This window comes from Galeopterus variegatus, unplaced genomic scaffold (assembly GCF_000696425.1).
Source record: "Galeopterus variegatus unplaced genomic scaffold, G_variegatus-3.0.2 Scaffold706, whole genome shotgun sequence".
Classification (NCBI taxonomy): domain Eukaryota; kingdom Metazoa; phylum Chordata; class Mammalia; order Dermoptera; family Cynocephalidae; genus Galeopterus; species Galeopterus variegatus.
The window spans coordinates 382,199-387,458 of NW_007726817.1; positions in this window are offsets into that span (position 1 = coordinate 382,199).

A 5,260-nucleotide genomic window follows, 5' to 3' on the forward strand; every position below is an offset into this window, starting at 1 on the left:
GGTGGGGGTGGGCGGTGGGCACACAAAGGAGAATGCTTCAGAGGAGATGACGATGAACTGAATCTTGTTGGAAAAATAGGATTTTCCAGGTAGCCAAGGAAAAGGAAGGGTACAGACTATATTAAGGCCTGGAGGTATGAAAAGGTATGGTGTGTTTGGTGAATTGGTCAACCTGAGCACAGCCAGGGAATAGGGGAGGTGCAGATGTTACCAGGGCCTTGGAGTCCAGATTCAGTCACCAACCTGGGTTAGTGCACAGCATCCCCAGATGGTGTTTGGTCATATCATGATAGGCGTCAAGGCACTTGTAGTGATCCACTCCACCATCCCACCTATTTTCTACATTGCCCATTTTTCTACTTCAGGCAGAGTGGCAAAGATTCTGAGAGGGAACCACACACTTTATGCTGTGAGGTCCAGCAGTTGGGGAAGGGCCAGGATGTTTATACCCACATGAGCTGAGTCTGCAGAATTAAATTCCAGGCTTCTCTAAAAAAGAAACCAGGGTGACAGCTGGCAGCTTTCTGGAAGTCTGAGATCAGAGGAAACTTTGATCTAGAGAAGAAGGAGAGGACAGCATCTGAGTCTAGCAGAGGGGTTCTGAGGACATTTGACTGCTAACACACAGATCTCAAGCCTCAGTAGGAAAAAACTTTCTTTTTTTTTTTAAAGGTGAACGGTAAGGGGATCTTAACCCTTGACTTGGTGTTGTCAGCACCATGCTCTCCCAAGTGAGCTAACCGGCCATCCCTGTATAGGCATCTGAGCCCGTGGCCTTGGTGTTTGTTACCAGCACCACACTCTCCCAAGTGAGCCTCGGGCAGACCTGGAAAAAACTTTTTTTTTTTAACAGCTTTATTAGGGTATAATTTACATATCGTGAGATTCTCCTGTTTCAAATATACAATTCAATGATTTTTAGTAAATTTACAGAGTTGTACAACCACCACAATTCAGTTTTAGAAAATTTTTATCACCTCAAAAAGATCTCTTATGCCTGTTTGCAATCAATCCCTGTTCCCACCCCAGTCCCAGGTGACCACTAATTTGCTTTCTGTCTCTAGATCTGCTTTTTCTGGACATTTCATATAAATGCAGTCATACAAAATGTAGTCTTTTACAGCTTACTTCTTTCACTTGACATAATGTTTTTGAGATTCATCCATGTTGAAGCATGTATTAGTAGTTCATTCTTTTCTTTTGCTGAATAGTATTGCTTTGTACAGATATACCACATTTTGTTTATCTGTTTACTAATTGTTTCTTTTTTTGGCTATTATGAATAATGCTGCTGTGAACATTCATATACAAGTGTTTGTGTGAACATAGATTTTCCTTTTTGTTGCATAAATTCTTAGGAGTGGTAAATTTATGTTTAAGTTTTTGAAAAGCTACCAAACTATTTTCCAAAGCAGCTGTACCATTTTACATCCCAACCAAAGATATATGAAGGTTCTAGTTGCTCTGTGTCCTTGTCAGCACTTGTTATTGTCAGTCTTTTTACATTATATACTTCTGCAAAACTTTTAAAAAACATCCACTGATGCATGGGCTGCATCCAAGACCAATCAAATCAGAATCTTGTAGTTTGGGGCCCAGTCATAGGTATTCAAAACAAAACAAAAACTTCCCTACTTTTTTTGGGGGGGCAGCTAGCTGGCGGCTGGCACAGGAATTCAAACCCCTGACCTTGGTGTTATCAGCACCACACTCTCCCAAGTGAGCCACTGGCCAGCCCCCTCCTGATTTGAAAGCTGCTAATGTGCAGAAGGACTGGGAACTGGTGATGTAACTTCAGGTCCAAAGTTCTGTCCTAGGGGGTATTGAGAGGGTGCCAAGCTGTCCAGCAGCCTCTCCCACACCAGAAAATACATGTTTGGTGATGGAAGACAAGATAACCCTCAAGAAGGCACATGTATGTTTCCAGGGCCGACTCACCTATTGGAAGGTGAGGTGAGGGGGCCTGGGAGTGAATTGGGTCAAGGAGTCCCGATTTCTACACAGCCAGCTGGGGCACCTCCCACAAACTTATGGATTGCTCGGGCCTCTGAAGAGATTAGGAAAATACAACATTCCTGGCTACAGACCAGCTCCAGATGACCCCAGAGAAATGCAAGGAGATTGGTGGTACCAGCAGGAAGCATAGAGAGCTTAGAGGCTCAGCAGTGGATTAGGCCAGGGCCATACAGTCTACCATCAAATATTCTCCTTTGGAAGGATCTGCACATGATAATAACCACCCATTTTTCAATTCAACAAATATTTATTAAGCACATTTCATGTGCCAGACCCTGTGCTGGGGGCACCGGACACAGAGCCATGAATAAGAGTGTCAGGCTTCTGCCCCCACCCCTGTGGAACTTACAGTCTACTGGAAGAAGCAGACGATAAAGAATTAAACAAACAGAATGACAGGTAATGATGGGGAGGAGGCCTCTCAGCGGGGTGACATTTGAGTAGAGATATGAATGAAGATGCTGGGCCGGCCTGTGGCTCACTTGGGAGAGTGTGGTGCTAACACCAAGACCACGGGTTCGGATCCCATATAGGGATGGCTGGTTAGTTCATTGGGTGAGCGTGGTGCTGACGACACCAAGTCAAGGGTTAAGATCCCCTACCGGTCATCTTTAAAAAAAAAAAAAAAAAAAGAATGAAAATGCTAACTATGCAAGAGTCTGTGAGTGAAGATGTATCTGGTAGAGAGGAGTGAGTGGAAAGTCTGAGGCTGAACGAGCTTGGTGTGTTCCAAACAGTGGTAGCAGATGGAGTCAGAGGAAGGGAAGCAGGAGCTAGATCACCTAGAGTGTTTCAGGGGTCATGGCAGAGTCTGGATTTTGTTTTGTGTGCCATGGGAGCCAATGGAGGGTTTTGAGGAGAGTAGAAAATGCTGTGATTTCCACTTTTTCTGAGGTCACTTTGGTTGATGCAGGGAGACTAGATCTATAGCGGAAATGGTGAGGCCGGGAGTTGAGGCAGGTTGTCTAGGTAAAACATGAAAAAAAGGCTTGGACTAGTTTTGGTGCTAATGGAGGGAAGTGTATAGACATGGGACATCTTTTGGAGTTAGAGACACCAGAATTTGCTGACATGGGGTCATAAGGAGAAAAGGGAGTCAAAGACGACTCTTATGTTTTTGTCTTGAGCACTGGGTGGAAGATGGTGTCATGATCTGAGATGAAGAAAATCAGGAGAGGAGCAGAATTTGGTACTGGTGGAGCAGTGGAGGAATGGCTAAAATATAGATCCAGCTGGGTGGAAGAGAGGAAGAAGGCCAGAGGGCTGTGATGTCTTCGTGATTCCTGGCTGAGGGTTGGCAATCCTTGTTAGACCAAAACCTGTGTTATGTGGGGACCCCAGAGACTGGGGTATTAGTGCATCTTGGAAAAATTCAAGAGCTGAAATGTGTTGGCTGCTTCTTGCAACCTTTAGGAAGGCTGTGCAAAAAAGACACAAGCTTAGGCTGAAGAGGTGGCCCATCCTTATTTTGAAAGAAAAAGTCACTACCTCTTGTCACTCCCTCCCTTCAGTTACTTTGCAATGTTATTACTGGCTTATGAAATCCAAACATCTAGACAGCATTGCTGCAGACCCTCCACCCCTTCCTCAAAACAATTAGTGGCTGGAAAGCCTATACAGAGGGTAATGAAAGTGTAGATAGTTATGAGGCTGGGAGGACCACAGAGAAAAAGGCTCCCATGAGTCAGAGCCAACTAGCAGGCTCAAAGAGGCATAGAAACTGAAAAAGAGGGTGGAATATGAAGAAAAAGAAGAAGAAAATCAGAAAAGGAGTGAGCTGCTCGAGGTTAACATCTAGGCCAAGATGGAGAGGCACTAGGTGTAGGTGTGCAAATGACCCTGGGACCCCAGGGATGCAACACCTTGTAAGAAACCTTAGAGTCTAGGGCTGGCCAGTTAGCTCATTTGGTTAGAATGTGGTGTTATAACACCAAGGCCAAGGATTTGGATTCTTGTACTGGCCAGCCACAAAAACAAAACAAAACAAAAAAACCCTTATGGGCCGGCCTGTGGCTCACTTGGGAGTGCGGTGCTGATAACACCAAGGCCACGGGTTCATGGCTGGTTAGCTCACTAGGTGAGCGTGGTGTTGACAACACCAAGTGAAGGGTTAAGATCACCTTACCAGTCATCTTTTTAATTAAAAAAAAAAAAAACAACAAAAAAACAAACCTTTAGAATCCTTGAGTTTCAAACCTGCAGGGCTTTCGGGAACCAGGTGGTTGGTTCTGTCTCCAGAAAAAGGAACTGGTCCTCAAAGAGAAAAGGAGAAAACAAAAGACCATGTCACCAAGTTTTAGAAGCCACTTGGACCAGTGGAACAGAATAGAGAACCCAGAAATCAACCCACAGACTTACAGACAATTGATATTTGACAAAGGCAACAAACATATACATTGGGGAAAAGACTGCCTCTTCAATAAGTGGTGCTGGGAAAACTGGATATCTATATGCAGAATAATGAAACTAGACCTGTGCCTCTCACCATATACCAAAATCAACTCAAAATGGATTAAAGAGTTAAGTATAAGACCTGAAACTGTAAAACAACTAGGGGAAAAACTTCAGGAACTAGGTCTGGGCACAGACTTTATGAACAAGAGCCCCAAAACACAAGCAATAAAAGAAAAAATAAACAAATGGGACTATATCAAACTAAAGATTTCTGCACAGCAAAGCAAACAATCAACAGAGTGAAAAGACAACCTACAAGAGTGGGAGAAAATATTTTCAAACTATGCATCTGACAATGGATTAATATCCAGAATATACAAGGAACACAAGCAATTACACAGTAAAAAAACCAAATTACCCAATTTTAAAAATGGGCAAAGGAGCTGAATAGACATTTTTTTAAGGAACACATACAAATGGCCAAAAGCACTTTTAAAAAAATGCTCAACATCACAAATCATCAGGGAAATGCAAATTCAAACCACATTGAAATATCACCTCACCCTAGTTAGATTGGCAATAATCAAAAAGATGGAGAATAACAAATGCTGGTGAGGATGTGGAGAGAAGGGAACACTCCTACACTGTTGGTGGGACTGTAAATTAGTACAACCACTATGGAAAACAGTATGGAGGTTTCTCAAACAACTACAGATAGATCTTCCATATGATCCAGCAATCCCACTTCTACCAAGTGCATGGTGAGGAATAATGAGGGTTTAAAGCTTGGTGGAACCAAGTTACTTCACAAAATGTTTTACCATCCCACTACTGAGACATGACTGTGAGA